Here is a 10125-nt window from a genome sequence, read left to right on the forward strand (position 1 = left end):
TTAAATTAATTTATGACTCAAATAATTCAATTAGATTTCCTAAATTGCAAATTTGGTCTATATTATTGAATTGGAAGTTTTTTTTTTTTTTTTTTCGAGTTCAACTGGGGTGGGGGACTTGATACACTCACATGCCAATTGAGCTATGCTCGATTTGACGAAAAAAATTTAGAATTTAGTCTTTATAATTTATATTATATTTAAAATTAAAACTCTAGCGACTATTATGATGATTTTATTAAACCATAGAAACTATTTATGAAGTTTTATTAAACTATAAATACCAAATTTTAACTTTTAAATAATGTAGACTAAATTCTAACATTTTCCAAATTATAGGAATTAAATTTGAAACTTACCTTAAAAGAATTCTCTTTTGACCTAATTCAATCCAACCCATATCCAATTATAAATACCTATACCAGTAATATTGATATTAATAACATGAGTCTAATATTAATGATTGTGAATTTAAACTTATTTGAAAATTTATCAACATCGACATTTTTTTGGCATTTTCATATAATTAAGATGTCAACATTCTCTAACAACAAAATCTATAAATGAATGTAAAAAAAAAAAAAAAGTATTCATATTTCATATATTAATTAATTTATTAAATTACAATTATCCTCTATGAGTTTTCATGTTTTGAAATCGATCCTAACTCTTTACTTATTTCTGGTTTGAATAGATAGCAACATAAACATCCTCTAAACTGTTATATTCTAACTAATTAGAATATTCACTTAACCAAGCTATATTACATCGTGTTGAATTTTTACCAAAATTTTTAAGTGGAAAAGTATGATTTCGAGGTTTACAATGATCTTTTAGTAAATATGTTATACGAACTTGATCTCAAATATTATAATTATAATAATAAATTTTGGTTCTTAGACCAGGATATGCAAGTAGTTTTTCTAGATTGATTTTATCGATTAGAATAAAAAATATTTCCCATTCTTTGAAGATGGTACCTCTACAATTTCTATTGTTGCTTTTCTTTTTTAATATCTCTCCATATTAATTTTGAATTAACTCTATAAAAGTATTAATAATAAGAATATTACATTCCATTATATAGATTTAAAGGCTTAAAAACTTAAAATCTAAGAAGATTTTAAAACTTACTTGTCAAGTTTGTGTATCTATATGAGTGACAACAAATAATCCTCTTACTTGAACTTTGAAATTAATTTTTAAAACCTATATGAGTAGATATGAATATAAAAATAATATGGAAACAAACAAAAATATATAATGTCACACCCCGCCCCGAGCTCGCACTCCTGAACCCGAGGAGAGGCGTGAGGGACCGTAGATACCACCCTTTTGTGATATCTACTACCCATCTGAACCTCTTTACTACACTCAGTAAACTTTAAGTCAAGGAGATAAATAACAACTGATTAAGTAGGCCATTTTATACAACAATGTAAAGTTTATACAACTCCAAGACTTAACTACAAATTTTACAACAACCACTCTTAAAACCCTCTGGAAGTGCAATTGTGGCATGTGGCAGACCTTGACCTTAGCAGCACCCTAGAACTCCTCACCTTTCGCTACCTGAGAAGAAAAACATGAAAGAAAAGAATGAGCTTCACAAAGCTCAATGAGTGGTAAGTAACTTCTAAAGTCTATCTCAACTCATAAATAACAAGCATATCACAACTACAAGATTACATTCAAACCTCAACTTTGAATGAGTCTGTTCTCAACTCTATCTACACGCACGGTAGATAGCTAAACTGATAACTATTTAGAATGAGTCTAATCTCTACCTACACATACGGTAGATAGTTAACTGTTATTAAATACAATGCTTACTCTTTTCATTTCCTTTGTCTTCTATGTGCACATAGCTCCCTGCTCATGGGCTCAGAAGCTAGGCCCGTCGGCCTTCTAACCAGCCCATACGAGGATCCTCCCACAGGCTCAGGAACTAGACCTCTCGGTCCCCTGACCATCCCATGAGATTTTGCTTTCGGGCTCAGGAACTAGGTCTATTGATCCCCTGACCATCCCGATCACATAATCTCATTCTCATTCTAGGTACTCATTCATAACATAAGCATACACAATTTACTCTAAAATATATACTTTAAGACTTAAAGGAAAGTACCACTTACCTTGGTAAGGATAGGAATCTTTCTCTCAGAAGTTCCTTGATCCTCCCGGGCTCGTCTTTTGAACCCTAAATTCCAGATTCAATTTAAAGCTCAGATTACTCATAGTTCTAGACTTTATCTCGAGCTACTTCCTTCTACAAATATGCTCTAAAATGTCTCAAAAAGCTTACCTAAAAATCTTAGCTCATAACTCTTCGTGGTTTGTCCAGAATCATCAAAACATCAAGGCTGACCCAAGCTTACCCGACAACTCGACCCTTTTGTCTTGTCCTCATTCTCCAGCCCAATTCCTTGGAGTTTCTTCTCTGGATTTGGAATCACTCCAAACGCACAAGTATTCTGGGAGAACTCTTCGTCCCAAGTTGATGCTACTTCCAGACCTTCCTATCCGACAACATCTTCTCCTCTTGGAACTTCATGACCGACGCATGGTTTCTGCAACAAATGCATGCGTTCTTCCATCAATGCATAGTCTTCTCCCAATCAGCCTTCATTCACTCTTCTTAGTGTCCTTTGAAGATAATTTGAGTTATGGTCTGAAGTCCTTGGCCCTATTTATAGGCGTCCAAAATCTCCTAAGGCCGACACCTCCTACTTGGTCGCATGTCCAAGTGTTCTTTCCTTACACTATTAATGCAACCTTACACCATCGCAATCCAAGGTGTCTTCCTCTTCCTTTAGCCAACACATAGACCTCACATTTGCATGTCTTCTTGTGCATCCACCTCGTTTGCTTAAGGTCTAAGGTTTCATCCCAACAAGCCACATGTCCGGATGACGACCTTGAATGCGTCCATCCAACTTCATATGTGTTCATCTCTCATATGCGTCCATCTAATTTCATATGTGTTCATCCAACCTTACCTTGTGCCCTTACGGTGTCTTTAAATCTCAACATAACACCCTTCAAGCCATTGTCGCCTAGCACCTTTCCCCGTATGCGACCTACTAACCTCGATTGTGCCATTTCCAATTAACGCAACCTTACCTTGTGCATCCTATTGACGCAACTTTGTCGTATATGCTGGATGCTCACAAGGCTCCTCCTTGGCCACATGCCTTCTACCGCATGGCTTACCTTTGCCCTATGCGCTCAACTAGGATTATGACCAACCCTCTTCCACCGCATACTATTTGCTCAACCCTTGTCCACATGCCTCGGATGTTCTCGGCACATAGCACATCACCAATGCATAACAACCTTTGGGTCAACCTAGTTCTCAACTCAACACCTCATGGTATAGCTTACCATCGCCTAGGCTCTTGCTAGCGCATCCCTTATGACCAACGCATACATGTCCTTGTTGCTTGTCAACATCTTTAGTCTCTACTTCAAGACCAACGCAACCAACCTCATAAACCTTATTACCGCAAGCTTTAGCAACGCAAAGACAATTCACCATGTGTCCACCATAGCTTGTTTCATCGCCTAGCTCATCCTTTAGCAAGGCCGCCGCATAGCACCATCACATAGTGTTGTCGTATACCATCGTGTAGCATCGCCGCATATCGTCGTCTAGCATCGCCGCATACACAATCAATGCGGGCGCATACCATCGCGTAGCATCGCCACATTCATCACGTAGCATTGCCGCATCAGCATCGCCGCATACCCTCGCGTAGCACTGCTTCTTTTACTACAGGATCAACTAGCACGCGCAACTCTTACGCCTAACGCCCTTGTCCGCGCAACTTAAGGCTACCACATGCGTTTTTCTAACCTCTCAAGACATTGGCTGTCGCATGTGTTTCTCTTGGCCACACTTTGGCTTTCTTCAATGCCCAAATAACCTTTAAATGAGCAAGGCTAATGCATGGAACAACACTTAGTCAATTTTCTAGCTTCCAACTCATGGGTTATATTTAGCCAATTTTCTACTAGTTAAGGCTTCTCCTAAAATCTTATTTAAACACTTAGAAATTTCCTTCACTTCAACATTGGATTTAACTTTCAATTAGTTAATCCCTTTTATTTCCTGCTTAAGTAGGAAAAATAAAAATCTGGGTTTCACATATAAGGTGTAATGTGAATATAAAATTATGTGCAGAAAATGAACGACATCTTTTTAATCGAATATTCTTGAGATTGAAAAGTGAATTTTGAAAAGAATGTAAAAAGTGTATAAACTGTCCAATCATGTTACTTATAAAAAATAATCTTGTTTGATTATTTATTAAAAAATGGTAAGTTATTATATTTTAATTGGATCGTTGGCAGAATTTAAGGTTTCATTCTGAAAAATGACAAAACTGCCCAAAAATAAGAATTATGGCAACTCACGTGACATGCAAATGGCCACAAATTTCTAAATCCATGATTTGTCCTTGCCTTGTTCGTAGGTGATGTTGTTGATGAAACTTTAAATACTAAATAGAAAACAGGGTTGAGGTATATGTCAACGACAACTGCCCTCCTAATTTTGCTCATGTAATTAACATATCTCTATATTTTATTATTATTTTAGATTCTGTTTAACCACTTTTCGAATTTATCTCACCTTAATTAAATATCCAGATTTTTCTACTAAATTTATATTTGAAATATCCATATATTATTATAATTTATTTTATCCATATATTTTATTCAAATCTTTGAATGGTTTATACGTATTCAATTTTATTCAGATCTTTATATTGTTTCTCATATTTTTATATATACATTCTTAATAAATTAGTTGTATGTTTCTCACATTCTTAATAAATTAGTTGTATATACTATTTTTGTTATTATTTTAACGATTTGGGAAAAAGAAATATCACTTCCTAAAAAAATGGTCATGCATTGATTGTACAAGAATCAGTTGGATTGTTGCTCCGTATATTGCTATAACTTTTATTACTCACACTAAGTGTTCATCGATTTAGGTTTTCTTGTGATTTCTTTAATAAGCTACTGTTTTTGCTATGGCATTACAAAGTATTAGACTCCTCTTTGATGGTTGATGGGATGAGAATTCTCACTACCATAATTTTCAAAATTTTAAGGCACATATTCCATCAAATTCATCGTTCCAACAATTTGTGGAATATATCCATGGTAAACTTTTTTCCTCCAGTGAGTTAACTATATCTTGTTTGACAATGTACCAGATTGGTTCTGCCAATTCGAATTTTGTTAGTATTGTCGAAGATAAAGATATTTTGTGGTTGATGTTAGTGTTATCAGACTCCCCCAAAATTTATTTATGTGTGGTGGTTGACCATGTCTCATCTGTTGCCCCAAACACTTGAAATACATTGTATTTGAATAATGAATTAGCAAACATTGATAATTCTTCCCAACCTCCCGAGGGAAACATTGAAATCATTGGTTTTCAAGACTTCGATTCCTTTCAATCTGGTATTTCCATTAGAGTAGGTTTACTTTTTAGCAACAAGTTTGTATTGAAGAAAGCAATTTATTTGTTTGCTCTTAAAAACAGTTTTGAACTTACTATTACTAGGTAAAAAAAACTTCATTTGAAATTTGTTGCAAGGATATGTCTTGTGGGTGGTATCTACGTGAATCTGTATATAGAGGGGGTGGTGTGTGGATGGTTCGGAAATACATCGATATCCATCAATGTTCTATTGACATTGTTAAAGATGGTCATCGACAAACAACATCTTAGATTGCTGCTGAGTGTATAAAGTCATTTTTTAAAATGAATGACAAAGTCCCATGCCGACCTTGTGATGTTGTAAGCTATATGAGAATACAACATGATGTAAATATACGTTATGATAAAGCTTGGAGAGGTCATGAGATTGCCCTTAATTCCCTCAGGGGGACTCCTGAGTCCTCACATGCCATTTTGTCACCATTTTAGCTACATTGGTTGAAAACAATCATGGTATTTTTCTTGTTTATATTTAGTTTAAGCAATTATATACAGCCTATTTTGTTTTGTATATGCACCCTAGTTTATTCCTTACAGGAACATATACAACACAAGAATATGATGATGAAAGTAAGTTTAAGTATTACTTTATGGCCCTTACTGCTCCCATAGATGCATGAAATTTTTGTTTTCCTATTATGTTAGTTGATGGTTCTAGTCTAAAGAAAAAAATTTTGGGATATTATTGTTTGCTAACACATTTGATGGCAATTCGTAGATTGTACGTCTTGCATTTTCCATTGTCGATTATGAGAATGATACATCATGGTCTTGGTTTTTTCATAATCTTAAAGCTGTTTTTGGGGATTCTTACGACCATGTTATTGTGTCGGATGGTCATAAAAGTATAGTCAAGGGTGTTAGTTCTATTTATAATTTTCTGAACAACGGTTGTGTGCATTTCATTTGTATAAGAACCATAAATCACGTTTAATTGAAGATAATTTCCATACATGTGCAAGAGCATATACAATTGGTGAATTTGAGTATTACATAAGGAAGTTGGATGAGGTTGCTTCGTCCATTAGGCTTGAATTAGAGGATGTTGGAAAATCTAAATAGGCTAGGGAATTTTGTTGGAGGAAAAGATATTCCTTGATGACAATCAATATATCTGAATGCATGAATTCGGCTTTAAAAGAAGCACACGAATTACCTATTGGTCTCCTTGAATCCATCCATAGTTTGGTTCAAAAATGGTTTTATAAACGTTGTAGTCATTGAAGTTTCCAGCATTCTGCATTGTCATCGTATGCAGAGAACACTATTCGATCAGCTTTAAGTGACAATAGGTCAATGGATGCAAGTGTTCTTTTATTTACACAATATTTGTATTCAATTAAACCTATTGTTAATAGTAAACATTATAAGTTTATTAATCTTTTTTTTTTTTTTGTAGTTATACCCCATTGACTAGTATGAATTTGAAGTGCATGATCGCTCAAACTAATTTGTTGTTAACATTCTGAATCGTACTTGCTCGTGTCGGCGTTGGGACCTAGACATGATCCCGTGCTATCATGCATGCATTGCATTGTCTCGTAGGAACCTTCAACTGCAGTCATACACACATGATTTCTATCGTGTTTCCAATCTACATTTGTTATATAGAAAGAAAACGCGACCTATTTTTAATGTTCAACAACTCACTTCAATTCATGCAGTTGGCAGTGATCCAATTCTCCCTCCTAATGTCAAACGTCTGGTTGGGATTGTTAGATTAAGGAAGCAAGCAGCAGAAGCAAAACAGGATCATTAAGCATTCTAATTCGTTAATTTGGCTTTAAACTCACGTGCTCATAAACTAAAAACAGAGTTTCAACACTAACCTTTTAAGTACCTTTGAATCACGAACTTCAACTTCAATCCTTCCTTCTATTGGATGTGAACCACCACAAGGTCTTCCTCACTATTCTCTTAGTGCCTTAGATTGAGTTGTGGGACTCAAAACAAGCTTGAATTAGGGAAAATGGAGGAGAAAGGTTTTCTGGTTTCACTATGAAGAATAGTTTTCTTCAACCTTTAATTTCTCATAATTCAGCAACAATTGTATGCCCATTCCATTCAAAATTCTAGCTTTATATTACATGATTTTCATGCAACTAAATTTCCTACATGAATCACAGCTCATGCTTAAGAAATTTGAGTGGAAAGTATTGAGGTATGAGTAAGGTGCTTGAAGAAGTGAGTGGAAAAATCCAACTCTTTTTGGATTTTCCAAATTTCCAATTCCTTTTATTTCAATTTTTCTTTTCAAAATCAAAATTCTTTTCAGTTTTAATTCTAATAATTAAGATTGAAATTTTATTAATTTTTCTAATAAAATTAATAATTAATAATTAACTAAACAATTTAATTAATTCTAATTAATTTAATATCCAATATTAAATTAATTTAACACCTTTTCACTCTCATGAATTCTTATTCATGAATTTAATATTTAAATCATATTTAAATATTAATTGATTCTCCAATTTCGTTTAATTTCAAAATTAAACATATAATTATATCACATATAATTACTAATTCTCTTAATTCTAATTTGAACGTTTCAAATCAACTTATCACGCTACTCTAAGGCTAATCTATTTATGAGCTAGTAGGGGGACCTAGTGGACCTACAGATCATGGGCTCCAACGATCCGAGATTAATCGGCTAAACTCTTTACACCGAATTAACCCCCATTTGTTAACTAATGGGACACTCCACTATAGCCCATAGTTGAACTCTCCTCACTGTTGTCTACTTAATAACCATAATCAGTAAGTCAATTCTTCACAGGTTGTTCGTAATAACGGCTGGGTCAAAAGGTTGTTTTGCCCTCGAAATTACCTCTTGTTCCTTAAGTCCCACTGATCCTCTAATGAACAGTTGGTTTGTGATTCGATCATCAAATCGAGTCCCTCTCGGGTCAATGAAAGGGTAGGGCCCCTTGTTCAAGACCCTAAGTCAGCACTTAAAGGAATAACCTCTCTACTATCCCTGAAAGCGGGTAGTAATGAATTCCATCCTGCACCATATGTCCCCAGCTATCTACCCGGTCTTACCCCTGCAATGGAAGCCTTATTAAGTTGGCATGTTGAGCTAACCTCCACCTATGAAAATCTAAGGATAATCTCGAATAAACAAGAGTTCATAGTTAGCTCAAGATTAAGGTCAAGTTACCTAGGTCGTCGTTGTGAAATAGTCAGTCTTAAACAGTAAACAAGTTATAAAGTAAGAGTGACTTATGTCGTGGTCCAATCTTGTGCAAACTCATTGCACAGGACACCCCCACTCCTCATGTCATCATATATATGAATTAGGATCACTTCATCTGTAGCACTTTACAACTCTTTGTAACAACTTCAGAATAGACCGCATCTGATAGTGTTACCAGAATAAGGCACCCAACCTTATTCATATACTATGGATCATTTTGACTATTTACTCGAACTTGATTTACTTTTATGTCTCCACATAAAGTTCAAGTACTCATGTAATAGTCAGGGATCTTTTAGTTTATTGGATTTATTTCTAAAACGAAATAAGCAATTTATATATTAAATATAACTTTATTGAATCAAATTTCAATAACAAATTTATTGATTTACAGAATAAGTTTATTGTTTACAAACCACGAGTTTTAGGATATAAACCCAACAGGGGACCTAAGAAAAAAAGAATCATGTCTTGTTTAGAAAACAAAGCTACAGTCTGTTGTAGTCCGTTGGGTAAGAGGGGTCATAACTGTATGTCTTGCAAGGATCCTATACGTTATTGAATGCACTTATAGTGTTATATTTTGTAGTATTATTTTTCTTTACTTTGCAGTTTGTTTCCCTTTTCAAACAGCTCTTTAATATTCAAACTTAATGGAATTTATGAAAGGAATTGTTATTTATATTGATATTGCGTTTTGTTATCTTACTTTTATGTTGGTAGTTCAGTCATTTTTAAAACTTAAACCTAATTTATGTTGGTAGTTCAGTCATTTGTATTATCCAGAATGGGCATAATTAAGCTGAACGTTTTAGAATTACAGTATGTTTGTGAAATAAATCCAAAATATTCACATTGTATACCAAAATAGTAATGATATAACAATGATTGTACATGGAATTGGAAGTTAAATATTACTAATTAATTATGGTTGTTCAGTCATTTGTATTAGGGTAATTGCAATTGGTAACATCATTTAAAAAAAATTGCAAATATAGACAAATTTATCAACGATAGACTTCTATCGTTGATAGACTCTTTCCAGTGGTATAGTCTATCACTAATAGACTTCTACCAATAATATGGTCTATCACTGATAGACTATTTAAATTTGGTCATATTTGCAATTTTTTTTACATTATGTTATATTTGCTAATACTTTGGGTCTAATGTCTATATTTACAATTGTCCCTTTGTATTATTCATAATAGGAAATTGAGCTAAACATTTTAGAATTACAGTGTGTTTGTGAAATCAATCCAAAATATTTAAATTGTATACCAAAACAGTATAGATATAACAAGTCCAAATCACTTGATACATTCGTTGTTCATTTATGTTATTGAGGATTGGAAATTGAGTTGCATGCTTTATAATTACAGTGTGTTTGTTGTTATTAAACTTTATG

At 33.8% G+C, this 10125-nt stretch overlaps 1 pseudogene; it reads left to right on the forward strand.

Moving 5' to 3' along the window:
* Positions 1-5824: 5824 nt before the first annotated feature.
* LOC150030606 (uncharacterized) lies at positions 5825-9279 on the forward strand (annotated as a pseudogene).
* The last annotated feature ends 846 nt before the right edge of the window (positions 9280-10125 follow it).

Source organism: Benincasa hispida, unplaced genomic scaffold (assembly GCF_027475165.1).
Source record: "Benincasa hispida cultivar pf3 unplaced genomic scaffold, pf3_genome.v1.1 HicScf18, whole genome shotgun sequence".
NCBI lineage: Eukaryota > Viridiplantae > Streptophyta > Magnoliopsida > Cucurbitales > Cucurbitaceae > Benincasa > Benincasa hispida.